General features: G+C 37.2%; 1 protein-coding gene across 5 annotated transcripts in view; it reads left to right on the top strand.

Moving 5' to 3' along the window:
• Positions 1-24094, top strand: part of LOC126368411 (CUGBP Elav-like family member 1) — a 506900-nt gene that overhangs the window by 89100 nt on the left and 393706 nt on the right. The window lies entirely within an intron of this gene.

Here is a 24094-nt window from a genome sequence, read left to right as displayed (position 1 = left end):
GTTTTAAAAAGTAAGAAAGGGGAGTCTTTGGTGCGATGTCGGTGGGGTGAGAGGTTTTGGGTTTTAAGGTGTGTGTAAAATAAAAGGAGTAAAATATATCCTGTGTTATTGTTATATCCCACATATATTTTACTTGATTGCATTTTAACAGGCTCTTCGTTGCTCTTTTCGACAGAATATCACTTGCTCTGATCTCTGATTGTATTATTTTCAACTTTATCCTTTCCATGAATATGAAACAATCCATATTACGCAATTTTATTAAGAGTTTTATTCTTCAGTACTAAAATATTTAAGTTAGAGTTAACTCCTTTGTTTTAGTAGCAAACAAGTCTGCATTTACCTTAAGCTATCCTCCGGGAAAGGTCAAAGCGCCACTTGATGGAGAAACTTATCATAACATTCTTAGCTTAAAAAGTAAACGCTTCGGGATCTCTTTATCTTATTTCCAAGTAGTGGAGCCATATTGAAGACTTAGTCTGCTTTTTCTAGTATGTAATTTCTAAAGTAGCTTAAAAACACCTTACAGCTAGCAGCTACAACGTTTTGTAATTTATCATTTTTCTTGGCGATTTATATCAGTCTAGGTTTGCTGCAGTACTTAGTCGAAAAAGCATTAGCTTGAAATCTGCTATTCAACGTTTTAATTCATCTACCAACGCTACCTTTAACAGCTTTTTAATATGTTTATATTTGCTTTTTCTTTTAAAAATCTTAGGTTGTAAAAAGCCACATGGAAGCAATTCATCTAAAAAAGCAATATTGCTATTTGACATTTTGTTGACATTGTGCACTTTATTTTATGTGGGCAAACGTCAAATTGCAATATTGCTTTCTTAGGTGAATTGAATAGACCCCGTGCTGCCTGTTTTAATTTCTTATAATGTAAACATAATTAAAATGGCAAAGAATAAAAGATATTGATTAGGTACCTAAGTATCTATAATCTGCTCAGACTGATTGGCATAAAAATTATGAAACCATAAGAAAACTACGACCAATCATCATAGCTTACCAAAGCTGCGAGGGCGTTTTAATTTATATGATTCTTTCAAGGGATTGATATGGTTTCTCAAAGAGGCAGTAATTGGTTTAGTTCCGTCTGTATGAGAGAGAGTCTGAGCCATTTTTTAATTCCGTTCCGATTTGTATAATCTGTGCTAATGAGAGGCCGGGGATCGAAGTTGGGCAGTGTAGGAAAAGTTGGTGTAGTGGCAGAACTGCGTTTTAAAGGAAAGGGTTCTCTATTAAAATTCGTGATAGCTTTGTTCGGAGAACGGGTGACTTGTATCGTTGTGATGTCTCTGGTTAGAATCCTAGCTCGAGCTGTAACCCACTTCTTCTTCTTCTTTGCGAGTCGATGGCGATGGATATTAATTTTTTGCTGACCAGTAATTGGCCACGCTTACGGCATTGACATTGGCTACGTGAAGGTATTGAATAGTGCAGGTGTTAGGGCATTTAAGACAGCATAAAAGTTGAGCCATAGTTTATGGTGATACTCCACACTCGCAATCATCGCAACCATCAACCAGGTATCGCCACCTGCAGAGATTATCCTTGCAGCAGCCAACCTGTGTCCGGAGTAGCGTTGAAAAAAGCGGGAATCGGAACGGGAAGCGGGAAGAGCGGGAAAGGGGGAAGCGGGAAGCGGGGGGCTAGTCCGGAGCCTATTTAAGGACTTCCATGTCGACCACGTGACCCGCTGAATTCGACTTTGAATTTGAATTCATATTTGTATCACATAGGTAATTGATATCACGTTGTTTCCAGGATTTGTGCCCGGTTAATGGCATTGGGCTCGTTCCCTATTACGTTGGACTTAAAACTTAGGTGGTGAGTACCCGCCTACCCCTACTACACGCCTATCCCTTCGGGGATGCCGGCGTGATGCTATGGGTTCTCGTTGATTTAGGCCTGTGCTGGATTTGAATCTGCAACGTCACAGTGAGAGGCGAGTGTTCTTTTAACTGAGCTACCACGGCCGCGGCAGGTTAAAGAAAAGAGTAGGTTTACTACATTAGTTCAACCAGGAATGAGAAAAAAAAACTAGAAGCTCAAATGTACGCGGCAGCAATGTTGAGTGTTCCTAAATTTTGACAGTTCTCCATACTGTCCAGCTCAAATTCGTGATAAAATGCTATAAAATGTGGAGCAACGTGGAGTGCATCCCTTTTTTTTTTAAATAAAAGGAGTGCATCCCGTCTGAAACATGAGTTACGAAAAAGAAAAGCCATCAGTCGGAAAAAGGCAGATTTGATTGAAAATAAGTTCTAAGTTTTTTTCTTTCCAATCTTCAGGTAGTAAATATGATTTTGCAGTTGAACGTTGCGCAAAATATTAAAGTAAAAATATAACCAAAACTATGTTTGTTTACTTAAATAGTATGGAGATAAAAAAATACCTTACATACCTATACAATACAATACAAATACACTTTATTGCACCAAAATAAAAAGAAATAATTACAAAAAGACTCCTATTGTGGTAGTCAGAGGTAAGTACATCCATCATAAAACCAACGTGATATATCACCGTCTATAATTGTTGAGCCAACTGTGTTAGTGAAAACTATATTTGAGATGAAGCCCATTACCATCAACCGAAAGGGGTATGGAGCATACTTCATCACACTGCTCCACTGTGGGTTGGTGGAGGTGTTTTTACGGCTAATAGCTTCATAATTCTTTAACAGATCAACGGCTTAACGTGACCTCCGAAGCACGGCTCTGGCACTCAAATTAAAATTCAAAAGTATCTTTATTCAGTAGGTAACATAGTTACACTTTGAATCGTCAATTTTTACATAACTACTGCAGCTTCTCTCGGGAAAAGAAGCTGCAAGTTAAACCTCGGCACAGTGCCCTAGAAAGAATGAACTAATACCTAACTCTTTTTGAGCTCCCTGATTGAGAAGCAAGCCGGTATACCACAGGACCACAGTGGCTAGAAATTTTCCTTGAAGTTTTTTGGACGTTCTGCACATCTAAGGTTTCCGTTTTGCAGCGAACCCTAAAAAGTTCTCTCATTCATTCGGTTGGTTTTTAATCAGTCTGTTGGAAACTGTCCAGTCGGGAGATATTGGCATGAAAGACATTTTTAATCAGGATTCATGTGAAAAGTTAATGAGTAAAATAAAAATTGTAACTCGTAAAGCGAAGCCGGAATTTCGTGAACTTTAATTAACCGGTTACATTAATAGTTATGTATCTGAACAAAAAGGGATGTATAATAGTTTTGAAAGGGAAAAGTTGAAAGAATGTTACATACATAATATTAGATAGAAAATGTAGTACAATACAATTAGTAATTTAATGTCAATATAAAAAAGTGTTAATAATAGCTTCAATGCGAGAGACAGGTCAGATCTGTCTAAAGTACAGAAACCATTTTTATGACGATCATTGACATAGTGATGTGTCAGTTTAGATTGGACCGATCAATTCTTTTCTATCCAACAATACATACAAAATATCTTGACTACATGGTGTTAGAGAAACCATAACGGAAACTTTGAGGGATGATTCAGATCATCTTCTTCTATCGTGTGGGTTGTGAGGTGGAGTACCTACCTCATCAACCCGCCAAAGGCCCCTGACATGGCTCATGTAACGACTACTTACATACATCAGTAAGAAGTAACCGGGACCAATGGCTTAACGTGGTTTCCGAAGCATGGATCATGTTACTTTCGGCCAATGTGGTGATCAGCTAGTAATTTCCTAACCAAACTAGGGACCAGAAAGTGTGATATGTCCCCACCGGGAATGGAACCCGGGACCTCGGGTTTGTTGAGATCATGATTCTGAGTTTTTATCAAGTGCAATTTTCTGTCACAAAAGTATGGACTGAAATAATTTGCAAAACACTAAGTATAATGTTCAAGAATTTTCCGACGGGATAATATGAACTCAGAATCATGGTTTCGTTACGGTGTCACTAATACCCATACATTCCTGTACGGCTGCCTGTACGTACTCGTACGGGGTGTAAGTGACATCGTAATGAATACTGAAATGGATGATTCATATTCATCTCAATTCTGAGTTAATGATTTTCTAATGGAATTTTCCACCTTGCACGAGTAAAAAATTTCAAAAGATTAAAAAAAACCAGGGTGAACTGACAATATCACTTTTATTTATTCGTAATAATTTTGTCAATTTGTCAATGTCGCTGGCACACAATATTCAATAACACAAATAGACTATTAACTGCGTTTCCGAGTCCATTCGCGCACCTGAGACGCTAATGGTCGCTGGTCGGCCTGTGTAGATTTCCATTTGGTCCATTTACATTGCTGTCCTTGTAAAATATTGCTACAGCGGTTTGTACGGGTGCGCTATGTCGCGCGACGCGATTTAAATATCGCGTGCTTCGACCAAAAGCCATACAAAGTTCATATATATAGACAAGACTCGCTGCGTCAATTGGTCGAAATACGGTAGCGCACACCGTGCAGACACCCGTGGATGAATTAACTCGGGTTTTTGTCAATTCCATTTTTCTAATTTTTATCCAAGTGGATGCATTGAACTCAGTGCAATTCAAACTGAAAATTGCAATACAAATGTTAAAAAATGTCTATGTAAATAATGTTTTATAATACCTTCAATGCGCAGGTTAGGTATATCAAAATACTGAAGACAGTGCTGTGACGTTTATTAGCATAGTGATGTATCAGTCGAGATTAAGGCGATCGATTCCGTTATACCTTACTATCTAATAAGTATTTTAAAAGAAAGTTTTTCAAAATCTTAAAATTGTTCGGTACAGAGGGCACTGAATTTGAATTTATGATTCTATGATTCTGTACCACTATCGTGGGTTCACTAATGCACTACTGTAATGAAACTCACTGTTTTTACTGATAATTAGGATTTTATTAATATATTTCAGGAACACACAAACGTTAGCCTTTATAGTTCTTAGCAGAGAGACCTAAATTATTACCACTGTAAAATATTAGTAAAAAGTATTGGGTTGCCAAGAGAAATGAGTTTTTAAAATAAACAAACTTACACATGTTTTAGCTACAACTTTGCGATTATGGCGAAGGATTCTCTTGTTTACATAGTATATTAGTAACTCCATGGTAATATCCAAACATTTCATTCTTATGATGTGGATATTCCATCAATCTGCCACTAAACGTTTTGCCTCTTCCCTTTTGATGCGAACAGCAAAGGACTGGAACGGTCTGCTGTCGTCTGTTTTTCCAACTCGTTATAATCTGAGATCCTTCAAGGCTAGAGTGAATAGGCATTTACACCCTAGATTACATCGTCACTTACCATCAGGTGAGATTGTGGTCAAACGTGAGTCTACTATTATTAAAAAAAAGTAGTTAACCACCCACACATATATATACATACTCGTATCCATATACGAATTTAATGGTAATAAAACCCTCCTTCTGAACTAAGTTTCGAATTTCAATCACAAAACTATACCTACATGAAACTAGAAATTGTATGGATCAATCAGAGAGAAGAGGTATCAAATGACTGAATCCGTTCCTCGTTTACAGGTTTCTCCTTCAGATAGCTAGCTGTCAGTCGGAATTGTTATTTGATAGTCATCGACGGAAACCTCCGGCGGTTTGAAAGGCCTAACAAGTTGATCACTCACTAATTGAGTCTTCCGTGTTCTGAAAGGAATACAAAAGCGTTTGATGTATATTCTGTATTAATAATGTAGTTTATATGGAGGCTATGTATATTTATTATTAAAAGATGAAATTCTTCAAAATTGTTTTCGTTTTGTGCACTTTGGCAGATCGAACATAGGGTATAAATTAAATAAGAATAATATTATAATTAAAAGCTACGTAGTTTCTCTAACCCAGCAGAGAGATAATAAAGCTGATGCTGTCAATATATATCGAGGGTTGAAAGGCAAATGGGTTTAAGCGACATTTTGTGAACTTTACAGGAGAGCCATTTAAAGTTTTATTTTTTCGAAAAAAATTCATATAAAAAAAACTACTGAATCAAAAGTGTTCAAAATGCTAAGAATTATCTTAAATTAAATGTTGCACAATTCTGTATTTATTTGGTTCGAAAAACACATCAGTTATAGATTTTAGAAGTCGCTTAATACAAAATGCCTCAATTGAACTAAATTACAGTTGAAGGAAAAACGGTTGATATCCACTAGAGCCAAATATTGGCTAAAAGCAAAATGCTTTAAGAGACCTCTCACTTATTAGTTTGACTAAAGCTAAATGAGTTAAACGACTTCTTAAAAAAAGAAGACTAGAGGCAAATCAGCTTAACCTCCATAAAAGGTTATATGACAGGGAAGGAAAATATCTTAAGTGACCATCCGCTACTAATTTCAATTGTATGAAATCCAAATATTAGTAAGATCGGAAATAAAGTCGGTCCTTAAGCCGTTTTTCCTGGGAGAGATTTTAGTCGGGCAAGGCATTAACAGATATTTGTACCTTACAATATTAGGAAAAATCACGGCGGATATAATGTGTAAATCGATTTCATTAAGAAACAGGATCTAGAATATAACCATAAAGATTGTTACACATGCCTAATTCGACTTTTTAAGTACTTATATGGTAAACCGCGTATGATGGCGGATGACAGATGACTGTCACCAACTGAATGCGGGCAATAAAAGAAACAAATAGCTTTGAAAGAGTCTTAATATGCTTATACTCTGTGCTGAGTTTAATCTCACTATCACAACCTGTTTCCGATTTACTGAAAAATTTAACACCACGTGGCTGGATGCAAGTACCAAGCACTGGCTCCTACTAGATGGTACGCGGTACAAGGACAGACTGCAGTGAAGGACTGATTGCTCTCATATTAAGAGGCAGCCAGGGGTGGATAGATCAGCGACTTGTTTGATCAAAATTTCTGTTACATTTGCGCCTAAGACCTCCACTTCGAGCTGGCCATAAGATACCGTCGAAATTGACAAACAATAACAGAACTCGATCATGCTTTTAAAGCCGAGATACGTCGGACATCGCAGCAGACACATCTGTCGATGAGATAATATAGATGATAATAATAATAAATAGATGGTGTTCCTTTGCCGAGCATTTTTATAGCTGTGCTCTGCTCTACCGAAGTTATTGGTTGGTAAACCAGACCGCAAAACTAAGATTGGTGCGATGGTTCTAACGTAAAAATCAGCTCGTGGGGAACTACAGGCGGGCTTTTCTGTCACCATATGTCTCAAAAACAAATGCCAGGTGGAATAAGCTTGTGAAATTCAGCTCTATGCTGATTCCTATCAATCCAGTTCCGGTAGATTTTCGACAGCTTCAAGACTGTTTTCGGCCACAAACTTTGAAGAGAGTTTCAATCTACAACAAGGAAAAGACCCAACGCCTCACTGATCAGAAAGACTTATTAGCAGCGCTTTGGACACATTTTAACGATGTCTTAAATCCCAATAGTAATACCACTGACTTGTTTGTTACAACATATCGGTCGAGTTTGTTACAACAAGGTCGGGGGTTTCGCTTAAGATCTAGCGGCACCCCCGACCTTTGAAGAACTTCTTACCGCGCTAAGAAGGATGACGAATACCAACACATCAAAAATACCATCTGAACTGTATAATATGCCTACACATTAATAACTGGTTATACAAACTCATCCTGAAGATATTGGAGTCAGCTGCTGGAATGATTTTAGCCTTCTTCCTCTTTGCGAGTCGATGGCGATCGATATTAAATTTTAGCCTTAACGTTATTCTATCCCGTGATGCAGAAAAGGTACTTCCGGAAACCCAATGATGATTTTGTCCGGACAGAGATATGGGGGTACGGTTTTGTTATTAAACAGATTCAGGCCAAAAGGCTTGAACAACATCGGCCTTTGTTATGTGCTGCGTGAGGCTTCACGCGGCTTGTGGATTGCTCTAAAGAAAACAGATTGTCCTGAAAAGTTATGACTTATCCTGATACGACAATATCATGACGACATGATGACGACAGTTTGATTTAGAAGTAACTTTTCAGAGCTATTCGTCGTTACCTACGGCGCGAAACAAGGCTATGTCATAACACATGGAGCCATGGTTCCTAGTCTATTTTCTTTATATATCGCTTCTGTATCACGCATAAGTGGGATATTCTGTGGAATTGTTATTTATAGCTTAATTGAAATTAAGGCTAAAATGAATAAGATCATTTTTGATCTCTCACGTCTCACATCTATGCGTCAGTTAACCAAACTTGCCGAGGAATGGCCGATTCAATTAAGTCACACACCAGAATATTTATAGTTTTGTGCAAAACCCTTTTAAAATAACCATCCGGAGGATGCTCCGGGGATGTAGCTTCTTCCAATGTTGCTTTAAAGGGCGCTGAGCTGGAGGAAGTTTCAAAATTAAAATATTTGGGTTCTCAAATATGAAATGACTCCAAAGTCATCGGAGTTGCCAGCCCGGATAACAGGTGCGGTGGCAGCCTTTGGAAAACTGAAAATATTAGTGTACAAAGTCTCAGCGGCGTACTTGATACGTAACACTTTAAATGTCTAAGGTCCATCCTTCGCATAAAGCGGCAAGATGGTTTTCCAATAACAGAAGTATTACGTCGTTCTGGCATATTCGGAATAGAAGCTCTCATCATAAAACATCACCTACGATGGTGCGGTCACGTCATGCGAATGGATGACAGAAAGGTTTTCTATTTCGAGGTGTCTAGAAGGAACTGTAAACAAGGTGGACAATACCTGCGGTACAAAGACGTACTCAAGCGCAACCATGTGGCTTTAAACATGCCAACTGATAGTTGGGATGAGTGTGTCTGAACCTGGAATAGCGCGTGATATAGTCCTCGAAAATCTTAGTCCAAGACGCCAAATACGGAAAACTCAACGGAAACCTTCCTACAATTACACGGTAAACTCGGCTGGCCAGCTTGATTGTATGCCATGTGACCAGATCTTCAATTCGAAGTTCGGTTCCGCTAGCCACGTCAAAGTCTACCACAACAACGACTTGGGATAGACACAAATAGAAGTCACCATCAACGGATACGGCTTGGGTGACATGATGACACGCACACTCCCGGTCTTCCCAATCGTAATTTTTAGCTGTGTGAACCGCCCAACCAGGACCTGCCCATACTTATTTTGATATGTTGAAGTGATGCGGGCACAAGGTTTCATACAAAATTGCGATGACTGAAATGTTAACATTATTTCTTTTTTGTTTTGGAAAAACGTTTTAAGTCCTTTCAAAAGAAAATGATAGTTGTTTTATACGACAAAAAATTTAAAAAAAATGTAGCATAAATAGCTGAAGTCAAATTCGATGAATATTTTCGGTAAAGGCAAAACAGTTCAAGTGCCAATTTTACTTTTAAACTGTCGAAGGCAAAACGGTTGAAGCGACAATATTTATAAAATCTGGATTAAAGCAAAAAGATTTAAGCGCCAAATCTATTTTCGTTTCGTCTAAGGACAAATGATTTAACCGACTTATCTATAACAAAACACTGTCAGGGAAAACGCTTTAACAGACTTCGAATCATGAAAATGAAAAGACATAACAGCTTATGTGACCGACTCATATCCCGGAATACGACTGATATGCCACCCGCCCAGAATTTTGTGCATTTTTTTGTCGGTTAAAACACGGGTTTTTAAAAATGTACCCAAAGTGCTAATTGGTTGAAGCGCCAAAAAGTAGCTTCGATTGATCTGAAACCAAGATCAGTCGACGCGGAAAAAATCGCTGATTCCGAATATATATATAAGTCAATTTCGCCCAAAATGTCGCTTAAACCTATTTGCCTTTCAACCCTCGATATATCAAAGTATAAGACATTAAAGGGCACTTTACGTATTAATTACGATTCTTGACGCCACTACTTACCTATTCAAATACCCTGGTTAAAAAATCAATAGTTATTCATCAATCTTAAATGCAGTTTTCACTAACACAGTTGGCTCGACCATTGTAGACGGCGATACTGCTCACCAACTAATATGGTCTAACAGATAGCTCGGTGAGGTGTGGGTATTTAGGTCATATTGCGAGGGATGCACCCCTGACTACCCCAGATGGGATGTGGTCGTGAGCGTGTGTACCTATCTATCCTTAGTTCGGCAATGATATATATCATAGTACTCGACGTAGTTTCTCTAATTTCAAACACTTAATATCCTAGCTAGCAGTTCTAAAATGATCAATAACTTACTCCCACTCGCTCCCAGGAGTCAATGCACATCAAGTAACAGTTCCAAGCAAAGTTTCCAACAGTGGTCCGTACTGAAATATGATCGGGCCGCAGCTGTGGGTTTCCTTGTACTAATTTGACCGTTTAATCGACCGGCATCCGACGCCTTCGTAAGGGTTTAGCGACCTATGAGAACGTGTCTCCAACACGTGCCTCTAACGTGTTTTATTATGAGGAAAGTTTTTGAAAAATGTCCATTGTAATGACTGAAGCCAATCAAGGTAAAGAAACCTGGTCACCTTTTATTCAAGAGTATTTATTTATAGCTGTAATATCGCGCAAATGGTTACAAGAGTAATATAACAAGTAGGGTTGACGAGGATAGTCATTGACATTACAACCCAGACATACATAACATAAGCTCACGACAAGATGAACTACCCACCTCACCCAACAATCCACACGAGAGAAGAAAAATATAGGAAATTGCCATCAAACGTTAATTTGATGTCAATTTGGTCTGATGTTGCAAAGTACACAGCACAATCTACCACCACCAGAATGTATAATACAAACATTTTGTAACTAACATTTCAGACCGCCAACATTACATACAATGTCATGTTTTACCACGTACTTACATTCGTTTTATGCGCTTCTCCGGCGAACATTATTGAATTGGCGCATAACAAATGGACTACAAAACATATTATCAATGCATTCGTTTTAACGATCCGGACACCAAGTCTCGCCAGAAGACGCGTCTTCGCCGCAAAATTTCCATAAATCAATTTCAATACAAACACCTCTTAGTGAACTCAGTCCGAAGACTTTGGTAAAGGTGGAGCTCTTAAACTGACGATTGTGATAAATTAATGTCTTTTGATTGAATACGCTTTTAATCTGCATAAAATTATGAATATTTTAAATTCATGCATTCATTGAATTCATATTTATTACCCATCGATATTTTTTTTAATTTTTTCTTGTTGAATTTTCATCAGAAGGTCCTATTTATTTCCTTTGCAACTTCTCTAGCTTCTTTTGATATTATCGCTTTTCTCTTTTGGTCTTCACAAACTAAAGACCTTGTAGTACTTCATCTTTTCGAGTCGATGGCAGACTTATATATAGTGCGCTCCAAGTATTTGGCTTCGGAAATGGCATTGTCAGTAGCCAGCATCAAGTCCTCCCGCGTGCAGGTGGCTGGGCAAGTAGAACAACACATGAGGTCTTCCACGTTTTGAGGAACCGAAATAATTTGAACATCATCATCATCATCATTGGGCCTTGTCCATCTTGTCAGATGATTTCTGCAGCATCGGTCGTGGGGGCATAACAACGCCGCTTATGGCTAAATAGACAGATCCTGGAACGACACACTCGGCCGCACTTTCGACACGCAAATTGTGAGTCAGCTTTACTTAAATGCTTGCGTTTGGTGTTGATAGTGGCACTTGGAAGATCAGATTTCAGACAGTGAAATGTCATTACCAAGGATTGTTAAAAACGTGATAAGGCGTGGTTCCTCGATTTGAATATAATTACTTACATATTCATGTTTACAAAATTTGATTCCGCTTTCAATAGAGCCAAACACTAGTCCGTGACTTGGATTGCGAACGGGCCGCGGTTACTGGGCGACAGTTGGAATGCAGTTATAGTGATCAAATTGAGTCAGTTCCAGAGCTCCTTCACAACCGGATATAGGAATGTAGACGTAATGAACGATAGAATCTATAAAGCAGGGGAATATGGCAAGAGTTCACAGGGATTAAAGAGTTATACCGTCTTTTGAATATATGCATAGTATTTTTTTGTACCTAATAAACTAGTACTGTTCACATGCAAAAGGCAATAAAAGGTATATTGTTAGGAGTAAAAAAGAAACATTAAAAACAATAACAAAAGAAACTCCTTACTGGTGATGTGATTAAAAAGAAAGATGGTAAAAGTAATGTCTCAAATGATATTAAATTGGAAATTTTGATACCTACATCAAATAATCTTCTTAACCTTTAACGACTTATTAACCATCCAGACAGAAATGATTAAAGGGATTTGCAAGGTAACTTGTAAATAGCGAATTTTCATTCTGCAGGGAGTTGAAGTACTTATTGGTAATCTGATCATTCAATTAAAGTGGAGGTTCTAGATCTATTCCGTTTGTACTCAATTTGAAAAGGTAACTTTAGTTATCTGTGTATAGATGATGAACCAAAATATGATTATTGTAAAGACATTGAAAAAAAAGAAAGACAAAAATTGATTTTATTGCGATCGGGTCTGAGCCTAATTCGTCTACAGTTCAATAGAAGTAATGCCGAAACACAATGTAAACAATAGAGATCCAGTAGTTGTTTTAGTCAGGTATGGCACAAAATTAATGACTCTGTTGCCTGTTAAATGAAAATGATCGATTATGATTGAATCTGATTTTAATGGTGGCATTATTGATGGCGAATAACGGGCTACATTTACTCAACAATTACTATGTATAAACAAAGCTACGTAAATTACCATAGCGCTATTCCCAACGTGCGCTAAAACGACAAAAGCATGTTGTTATGAAATATTTATTAAAACAGTAAATTAACTAACATCACAAAGACTTTGTTTTACATGAAAACAATAGTAGCATTGGACAGTCAACATTTTAATTACGAGTTCTCTGTTATCGAAAACTAATTACTACAGTGAAATCACCTGTCCCATTTTAATGAGAAAAGGTCAAATTTGAAAGTTAGCAGTATAAATTCGGGTTGAACATGAGGCCCGGACAAAAGGGCCATTGTTTTATATTTATATCGCCCTGTAAGACTAAGGGCCTCGTAATTTAGCCCTTCCCAAGGGATGAACAAAACATGCGGGATTGTGTGCGCCAGAATTTACCTGGCCAGTCTTACAAAGAAGTATAGTCGGATGTGAAAATGATAAAACTTTGCCATTTTCTTTTGATTAATCAATATTGTGCTAAAACTTTAAGTTACTATTTTGTTGAATTCACATTATGGAACAAATGGATTTGCTGGGGTACAATATGTATAATCAAATACAACAATGTTGATGAAATTAATGAAGATAAAGATGATGACACAAATGATGAAGATATCAATTCGTCCGCACCACATGTTTCAACTTTTGAAGACATCTTATAGGTAACGAAGCATATCATTTTGAGAAACAAGAAGTAGGCATAAATGTGTGAAACTCACTTACCACCACAAGTAAGTATAGAAACGTTGTATAAACAATTTCATCAACATCATCAACCCGGTTTTAGATAACTAAAACCCCTAATGTAAATGCGCTTACTCTGTTAATAAGATCTTATTACGTCATCATCTGGTTCCCAGAAATTATCGAGATAAGAGGGGGCGTTAAGCTAATTGTGAAATTAATTTTACACGGCACAGTAAATAATTTCACACAACGCATTTGCGACTGACAAGAGGGTAGATTTTAATATCAAAATTACTCTTGAACCAATTTGATAAATTTTTAACGGGTCTTGAAATTAATTGTCTCTAAGTAATGAAGCCTTGTGATATTTTAGAATATTGATGGGATCAATGTTTAGAAATATTGTGTATTCGTGTCCATGCTATTAGTCTAGCTATACTATATAGCGCTTGATCAATCAGTTTTAGAAGTAACAAAAGAATATATTTTGAAAAGCAAATTACAGTACGTACTTATGTTACAATGAATCATAATCATTTATTCAACGTAATTATCATGGATAAACTTGTTGAAGGTCAATAAAACATTTAAATTTACGTCTTTTCGCAAGGTGTTATGGCTGAGGAGAAGAAATGACAAGCAACTGCAACAGCATCACATATTTAAAAAAAAAATCATTTCATAAGTAGAGGAACACATTCAATACCAAACATTTTTATCATTTAGGTAGTTATTAATCTTATAATAAGCTTTTTACATAAAGTAAGCTTCACATGAGCTTTAAAATGACTTTATGACATCAAAGCAAATATTCTGATTCTGAAAACAAAGACCTGTCTGATTACTTATGTTGGAAAACTGCAATCTTTTACCCCCTTCACATTGAAATATGCACGCAACTGTACACACACAACGTGGTGTTATTTTCCCATATGTGTGCGTTTCGATTTACATACACACGCGAAATCTAAATTCTACAGGGATCTTTGGAAGTAGGTGGATCAAGCATATGCCCCGTACGACCTTATGGTCCAAACCTCTATAAATATTTACGAAAATAAGCGTAAGTATTCGGTAGGATTTGCGAAAGGATTCGTACACATTTGGTCGAGTGGTTTTTTCAAGTGATTTGGAATAAGGAAGAGGCTTCATGTTAGTTTGTGGTTTTGGTTCTTAGTTTGATTTTAGAATGTGGTTTGATTTAGACCATTATAAACTGGGTAGCTTTTTACTAGCTACGTATAATTTAATAAGTGTAGTAGGTAACGACTCTACTACTTACGCGAGCCATGTGTTCTAATGTTTCTGGTGTGTGTATCTGATATTGTTATTGTTACTGAATGTAGTGTCTTTTGATAATAAATAATATATTTCTTTTTTTTATAGTCTTACAATACAACCCTTATGAGATGATAATGATAACGATGACCTACAACAAAATATTGGCTTTTTGACTTGGCTGATTTTCGACTCATCTCAAAAGGCATTTATTGCATTAGTCAATAAACGTTGGTTAATAAACTTCAGTTCAATAGTTTCTGTTTATTGACATAGAGATAATAATTTATCTTGAACCTTTATTGAGCAAGTTTTTACTGCTACCCGTGGTAGCCCAGTTGGTAAGACGCTTACCTCTCACTTTGAGGTCGCAGATTCGAATCCAGCACCGGGCTAAACCAACGATTGTCGAATTTGTTTTCGAATTCATGCTTGGATCATAAATGATTATCACGTATTCAGCGGAGAAGAACAACATCCTGAGGAAACCCACATTCCCGACAAATGCATTTTCGGTATTGGGCTAGTTTTCCCTTCGCGGGTTGGATGGTCAGACAGGCAGTCGCGTCTGTAGAAAACCGGACCTGTCAAATCTTCAGATTAGGTAAGCGGAACCTGTGAAAAATGGGATCATACCAGGGAGATGATGATGATTATGAGCAAGTTATTAACTCACTCATCAAGAAAAATCTGTTTTGTTGTCTTTTTATTTCAAGTAATGATGTCTGTTAAGTCGTTGTGAGTCTTTTCGAAAAAACTGACGGATTTTTTTAATAAATCTGATATCACGCCCTTAGCTTTACAAAGAACTCTCGCTTTGACATGTGAAACCGTAAATATACGTTCTACGTAGACCTAACAAGGTTGTTTCTATGCTCCTTGTCTGTGTAAGATGTACTCTGACCCGTTATTATCTGGTGACTTCAGACTTTTTCCCAACCTCGGGCAGAGTTATTTGTCACCACGACACAATTTTCAGTCCCTCGCCATGTCACTCTTTACTATGTATGCCTATAAAGTATGTGTTCTTAATCATAACTTGAATTAATTACTAAAAAAATGTATATTATGTAAATGTATGTGTATTGTGTATTTAATGTCTGTAATATTTGTCTTTTTGTCTTTGTTTTTTTTTCTATTTTTTTTTTATTTCTGTAATGTAAGTTTGTAAATGTGGCGTCCAATATGGAAATAAATATTTTCTTTCTTTCTTTCTTTAAAGGTTCATTTAATTTATACAGCCTATATACGTCCCACTGCTGGGCACAGGCATTCCCTCAACCGGAGAGGGTACTCCACCACACTGCTCCACTTCGGGTTTTTGGAGATATTTTACCGCTAATAGCCGGGACCAACAGCTTAACGTGCCCTTGGAAGCACAAAAAATATATTACATTTGTTTTTTTTTGAGTACACAATGGTTGCCTAGAAAAACCTGCTGCTTTAGGAATATGGTCGCCTTATGTTTATGCAATACAATGCAATTAATGCAATGTAATACAATACAATACAAAAGACTAATAGCTAAGTACAGTCGTGAGCAATATAATGTACCCACTTTAGGACTCTGTCGCACTAACATATTTGACATTTAGTGAGACTTACAGTTCAATTCGTCAAAAAAGTTAATGTGACATGGTACCAAAGTGTATCATATTAATGCTCGTGACCGTACATGGCGAACGGCCTTAATATAAGGGCTATTTATTAATATTATTATTATCTGAAGCCTGGTTTTTGTTATTGTGGCTTTTAATCTGTCTCGTTCTTTACCTAACCAATAAAAAACAATTTACAAAAGTGTGTAAGTATTAATCTACATATTTCTGTAAAAGTGTGGAGCACAATATTCATTTTTTGAAAGTCAATCCCACTGTACAAATACAATATTGTTATTCAAACTCGAAAATCTGGTAAGTAATATGATTTTTTTTACACTTTTTAATTAAATCAAACAAAGCGTTTCAAATAAACGAGTCTGTCGGTGTACTGGATTGATTGCAAACGTCGGTCGGGCTAGGGGCGGCTTAATGCAAATATTTATGGGGCCAGTGAAGATTACCCTTGATTGATTAGCTGGCAACAGGTAGTTGGTTGAAAGTGTTGCGTCTTGTACTTTTTTCCTTTAGACACTCCTGCTGATAAGATTGCTCGATAAGGAAAGAGGATGTATAAAGTCTGAACAAATCGATCAGAACAGGTAAAATTCAATTTTATATTTTCAAAATAAATAAATATACACAACTTAACGTAATAAAGCTGTGATGCTTTATTTATCTTTATATTTATATACATGTGTGAACTTATATCCCCAAAGGAGTAGTCTCTGCCCAGTCAGATTATACTACAAGTACTTACACAAATGTATATATACAGGGTGTTAGTGATATCGTAACGAAAACTGAGGGATGATTCAGACCATGATCCTGAGTTGATATTAAGTGGAATTTTCCGTTATAAAACATTTTTTTTTTACATAAAATCAATCCGTAGGAACCCTAAGATATTGCAATTTGACATTCGCGCATATGAAAGTAAGTCCGCAATGCAAACAAATGTCAAATAGCAATATTGCTTTTTTAGACGAACTGCTTCAATGTGGCCTTTTTATCCCCCCCCCCCCCCCCCGTTTAACCGAAAAGCAGATTTCCTAAAATCTCTGACTTTGCAAACGAAAACGAACGATTACCGTCATAAAAGTGATAATAAACGGAATTTTCATAAAGGTTGTGTGTCCTAAGGGTTAATTTGACCCAAAATAACAATTTTGCGGTTTAGTTTAGCCGTATACGAGTAGGTATTACAATTTAATATCAGAGTTGGAACGAGGGTAGTTGAACAATTAAACCTGAGCATAGCAGTTAAATAGTGCTTAACTAGTGCTCTTTAACCCGCAGTATTATGAAGTTGAAAAGTTTTATTGTAATCTACCAGTGTAGTTTTAACGTAGTTGAGATAAAAAATCTGATTTAAAATTGCGCCTTAAACCAAAACGCCTTATAGTCAAAACCACGTAAGCGCAATTTTGAAAATTCACATTTTGATGTGTTCTTTGGCGAAAACTATTCATAATTAGAATTTGAATATAAGTAGTGTAAAAAGGGAATTGAGTTTGTTTTTTAATCATCTTAGACTGGCTTCTATTTCTAGATAAGAATTTTATAATTTATCTTTGATACAGTCAAATACCCTAATCCCCAGTTTATCCTATTAGAGAGTTTATCCTAAGCTAATTTACGCCTGTAGCAAGGTAATTATTTTCAAAAAAAAAGCCTTAAGCGCTATGTCAACAAATTCAACGTAGCCGATAAAAAAGCAATGTTGCAAGTGACGCAGGCACTACGAACGATGTCCAAACTAATTATCGGTGAGGGAAAACCAGGCAGACATTTTCTTTTTCAAAGCAGAAAATAATAATGGTGGTCTCTTTTGGTCCGTCTGTTGGCTTGTATTTTTATAATCCTATGCTTGATTTGCATGTTGCGTTGCATAGTAAAGTGTTTTTTCGTGTTTAAAAAAAAAAACAGTTAATAGTTCAGTTTGCGTTTTATCGTTAAAACTAATATTACGACCCGTTGCAAGATTCCTGTTGGACTTTATGCTGCATTATCCCGTTTCTCACAGAGTCCGCTTACCTAACTTGATAGGTCCAGTTTTTACGGAAGTGACTGCCAGTCTGACTCTCCAACTCGTTAAAGTTAGGTCATATACCTTCGAAGCGCATTTAATTTTCTCGTCTATGCGGGGTTTCTTTTAAATGTTTTCCTTTATCGCGGAGCACGCGATAATCATTTATGATCCAAACATGGATTCGAGAACTATTTCGAAATTCATTGGTTTATTCCCATGCTGGATTCGAAACTGCGACCTCGGTGAGAGTCAAGCGTTCTTCCAACTGTGCTACGGCTACCTTAGCGTTATTTTTTAGACATGTCCCTTCGTACCCAAATTGTTTCTCATCTTAAAAATCGAGCGTATAGTTACGAGCAGTTTCATTAACACCACAATTTACTAGCACTACTGCATTGGCACCGGGAGTGTCGGGAGCCAGTTGGGCGTATATTACTGTCATCGCGCGTTATTTACGACACCGTTCAACGTTGGAATATCGCACGGCTTCCTTCGCCGACCCCACAAGTTTGCGGGTTCGAATCGGAATAGGACATTAATTTTGTGCTCCTATGCCTGTGTCGTTAGCATTGACAATGCAAACGTGTATATCATCAAGCCCTTTCCTATTGCCAACTATACTTATAGATTGATATACTTTTCCATGACATTAATAATAATAATAATCTTTATTCAAAAAGAAAGTTTACAAAAATGTTTTGAAGACTCTGACTCTTAAACTAGACGAATCTGTGTCTTAAGAATCAGCGACCTCTCCCAAATGGTATCAATGAAATTTTGAACAAAGAATGACATTGACATTGAATTTTGACATTGTTTTGTAATTAGTGATTTTGTTGACACCCTATGTAAAAAAATCACACTCCACACAAAAATCACATTCTTACCGTGTGTCTTATAATGCTTAAGACAAGTCTGTCGAGTCACAAGAATCTGTGCTATCTCAAAAAAATGCTGTTTTTACCGACTTCAAAAAAGGAGGAGGTTCTCAATTCGACCGTATATTTTTTTTTTTTTTTTTTTTTTTTTATTTTTTTTTATGTTTGTTCGGGCATATCTTCGTCGTATATGAACCGATTTTGATAATTCTTTTTTTGTTTGAAAGGAGATATACCCAAGGGGGTCCCATGTCAAGGAAGTCAGGATCTGATGATGGAAGACCAGAGAAATCGAGGGGAATTTTCAAAAATCGTAGGAGCGACTAGTGCGTTTGTAAAGTCATATTGATCGGATCGATCTTTAGGCTTCGGGAAAACTTCCCGACCTTCGAAAACTGGTCAGCATCAGGGAGATACCCTATGGCCTGGCAAAACTATACAACCTGGAGCAATTTTTCTTTCACGAAACGTATTTAAATCTTGATCAAATTCAATCGCCGGTGCAAAAAAACAAAATGGCGGAAAAAAAGATGGCCGCCATACAAAATTTTGTCGATTTTGGAAGAAGCCCGTTTGGGTAAAAATAATGTATGGAGCGCTTACTCAAACCGTCATGTAGAGTATGGAAATACTTTCTGGTCACCAAAAACTGCTCCGCATCAGAGAGATACTCTACGGCCTGGCAAAACTATCGCACGTGAACCAATATTTCTTTCAGAGCACTTATTTAAATCTTGGTCAAATTCCATAGCGCGTAAAAAAAAACAAAATGGCGGAAAAACAAGATGGCCGCCATACACAATTTTGTTTTTTCAGAAAATGTCTCGGGATATAAAATATATATCGGGGTTGTGATCGGATCGTCATGTTAAGTATGGAAATACTTCCCGATTTTCGAAAACTGCTCCGCATCAGGGTGACACCCTACGGCCTGGCGAAACTATCACACCTGAACCAATTTTTCTTTCACGAAACCTATTTAAATCTTGGTCGAATTTAATGGCCGGTGAAAAAAATACAAAATGGCGAAAAAACAAGATGGCCGCCATACAAAATTTTGTTTTTCCAGAAAATGTCTTGGGGGTAAAAATGATGTATAGGGGTGTGATCGGAACGTCATCTTTGAAAACTACTCCCAATCAGGGAGACATCCTACGGTCTGGCAAACCTATTGCACTTGGATTTTGTTTGTTTCCACGACACCCATTTAAATCTTGGTCAAATTCTGTCGCCAGTGAAAAAAAACAAAATGGCGGAAAAACAAGATGGCCGCCATACGAAGAGGGACAGTTTCGAATAAACAGGACACGCGAGCTGCTTTAGCAGCGAGCGAACCACGCGAAATCTACTGTATCTATATGTATGCGTGAGTGTGTATGATAGCAGCTTCCACTGACAACCACATGTGTGCGTGTGTGTGCGCGCGCGCGCGCGTGTGTGTGTGTGCGTGTGTGTGTGCGTGTGTCTGTGTGTGTGCGTGTATCTGTGTGTGTGCGTGTGTACGTGCGCGTGTGCTCGTGTGCGTTAGCGCGTGTGTGAGTGTGTGTGTGTAAACATGTTCATCAGTAATAATTGTGATCACTACTAATAATATATTATATTATTATATATGAATATAAATCAGAAAATCTGTCTGTCTGCATCCTTGCTCGGTCTAACCATCACTTAAAATCGTAAAATAAAATAAAATTTTTAACAAAAAAAAACCGACTTCAAACGCAAAACTAAAAAGCAATAAATAAATTTACTTCGCACAAAGTAATTAGTACGTATTTTCAATTAGTTAATTAATTTATAATTCTGAAGTCGGTGCCAAGTAAATGCTACAACAACCCTACTACAATATCAAATTACTATGTACACACAATATTGTTTAATACCTATATCAAAGCAATTACAAAACAATGTCAAACAAAAAATTACAAAACAATCAGTATTGAAAAATATATGAATCGGTACTTCGTTGTAGCATTTCCTTGGCACCGGCTTCAGATTTATAAATTAATTAACTAATTGAAAATACGTACTAATTACTTTGTGCGAAGTAAATTTATTTATTGCTTTTTAGTTTTGCGTTTGAAGTCGGTTTTTTTTTGTTAAAAATTTTGATTATTTTTTTTTTAATTAATCGTGTAGGTAGTTCGTATTAAGTAAAATATTTTAATTGTTCCAAAAACAACAGACGCGTTTGATTTATGTTTTTATTAAAAGAGTTTTTATTCAAATCGAGTTTAAGAGTTGTGCAGGACCATTCTTCCGTAGAGATGTGGTCACGCGGCCTGTGCTATATTAAGTTAGCAGAATTTGGCACATCCAGCTGGTGTGTTATTATAACTTTGATTTATCTATGCTAATTAGTAGTTGTGAGAGATGAGCGTTATAAACTTTCTGTGAAGACTGCTTTATTTATGGCGTAGGGGTTTGATTAGACTAGGACCTAGTCGATCACTTGATCACACTAAAGGCTAGGTGCGTCAAGGTCACGACTCGTTACCATGGTTACTCCCCATCAAACTCGCTCGAGATCGTGGTTTCCATGGTTATTTCCATGGACCCGCCGATTTGCCGACTACACGACGTGATCGGGAAACGGGAGTTGGTAGGGAGTAACCATGGCAACCATTGGGACCTTGACGCATCTAGCCTGTCGGGCAGGTAGGTGTAATTAGCCCTTTAGTGTGATCGCGCAATCGTTACTTTTTAGCAGCTTAAGGCCATTTAGGACTAAAGTAAGACTCAGGGGGGTGAGGTCGGCGCGCTGCCCGGTACGAAGTAGGACGGGGCAGAGTTATCGCTCTGATACTTGGTATTATTCATTGATCTATGACTGTAGTTAAATCCCAAAACAGGAACATTTAAGTATAAGCATTCCTTATTTTTAATTATTTTCGTGTCCAACTGTGAAATTTCATGTGTACATATTTGAAGAGAAGCACCTTTGTAGTAAGCCACATCCGAGTTTACCATCTCGAACTTTGTCACAAAAGTATTATGTCAGCTAGACATTACAAAAGGGGTTTCATAAAAGTTGCACAGTATGTTCATTAGTTGCGAATACAATACAACCAAAACTCAATTAAGGGCGCCGAGTTCATTTCCTGTGCTTTGTAGTTAGATGTTCAAAAAGAGACGACGAAATTATTCAAATTGAAATACCTAGCGAATTTGGCAGGGTAATAGGTAAGGAGGCTAACGAAGGTTTTGTACTCTGGTGTTATTTGCCTCTGTGGTTCATTTGTTGGTTTGATTTTAAATTGGATTTGCTGTAGACAAAAGAATCGTGTCACATTGTTTTAATTCCGTTATTTCTGTTACGTAATATAAACAGATAATATACGTCTCTCTATTCAACAAAAACCTCTCTCCCCCTTTGGTCATGAAATATCAGTTTGTTCGTCACCATCGTAATCTCTCTCTCTCTCTCTCTCTATTTAAGAGCTGCGTTCTTGTCGGTGGAGTAATCGCCATTCCTCTCTTCTTCCCGCCAAAACCTTCACCTCCCGATACGACACGACCTGCACCTTCTCTTTTATTTGTTCCACCATCGTAATACATTTTTTTTTTAATTTCCGTTTGTCATGATAACTATAAGTATCCAAAACAAAATGTGATTAAAAAAAGCATTTTGTGACAGTATTTTTTTAATCGTGACAAATTTTATGTGGTAACTGGATAGTGTAAATTGTGAACATAGTGGACTAACTCATCAATATAGTACGTACTATTAAACATAACGTAGACGTTCTGTTGTACTGAAATCTAATTCAGTATAATTAGTGATTATATTTCAATATAATGTTTTGCAATTATGACAGTCTTTTTCTGTTTGTCAGCAGCCTCCGTGGTCTAGTGGTAAGAGGGTTACGCTCACGAATTGCAGGTCCGGGTTCGATTCCCGATGGGGACATGCCGAAATCATAAAATCAAATCAAAATCAAAATAGTTTATTTGCTTTAAATCATCATCATCATCACCAGCCCATTAACGTCCCCACTGCTGGGGCACGGGCCTTCTCTATGGATGGATAGGGAGATCGGGCCTTAAACCACCACGCGGGCCCAATGCGGATTGGTGGTTATTAACGACTGCTAATGCAGCCGGGACCAACGGCTTAACGTGCCTTCCGAAGCACGGAGGAGCTCGACATGAAAACTTTTTTTGTGGTCACCCATCCTATGACCGGCCTTTGCGAAAGTTGCTTAACTTCAACAATCGCAGACCGAGCGCGTTTACCGCTGCGCCACCGAGCTCCTCTACGAGATGTACTATTTTGCTTTAAATAGTACATCACATATAACCCCGTTATTGGGACTTCCTAGTAAGCCTCATGTAAAGACCTGTGTCAGGAAACCCCGCTCTTCATGTTGTGAGACTGTTACTGAGGTTTATTAGAATAGTGATGTATCAGTCTAGATTAGGCCGATCGATGCTGTTCGAAGACCTTGAAATGATAAGTAGTTTATTTTTCTTTCCGTGGGGATATAAAGTATTTTTTTCTCTACCACTCCAGCATAAAAGTAAAGTGCAAATTAAAATCATTTCTTATTACTTCCCACAGCAGTCAACTTTGTCTTTACAGTTAACAGAACTTTCATATTGTGCAACTGTCCAATAATTACCTCATCTTCTGGGTGAAAAGAGAATAAAATTGTTAAACAAAGTTGTGCAAGTCATTTACTTTTTATAAGTGCACTTTTTACTGTTTCTATTCACAGAGCACGGAACTAGATTATGTTCGGGTAGTAGAGGCGCAAGTTATTCTCGTGTCCGTTGCTTAGCACGAAAGCTCGTCAGGTCGTCGTCATTATATTCTTGAAGTATAGATTTTTTATAATCTGAAAAATTAACGGATATTTTTTTTATTTTTTTTTAGATAAATGACAATTTGCTTCTATGCTGTTCTGGGAGCTAATAAAAAACATAGAACACGTTCAGCTGCTTGTCTTTCCGGGCATGTCGTAAA

This window comes from Pectinophora gossypiella, chromosome 7 (assembly GCF_024362695.1).
Source record: "Pectinophora gossypiella chromosome 7, ilPecGoss1.1, whole genome shotgun sequence".
Taxonomy (NCBI): Eukaryota; Metazoa; Arthropoda; class Insecta; order Lepidoptera; family Gelechiidae; genus Pectinophora; species Pectinophora gossypiella.
The sequence above is the reverse complement of the archived record's forward strand: the minus strand, read 5'-3'. Positions and strand labels throughout refer to the sequence as shown.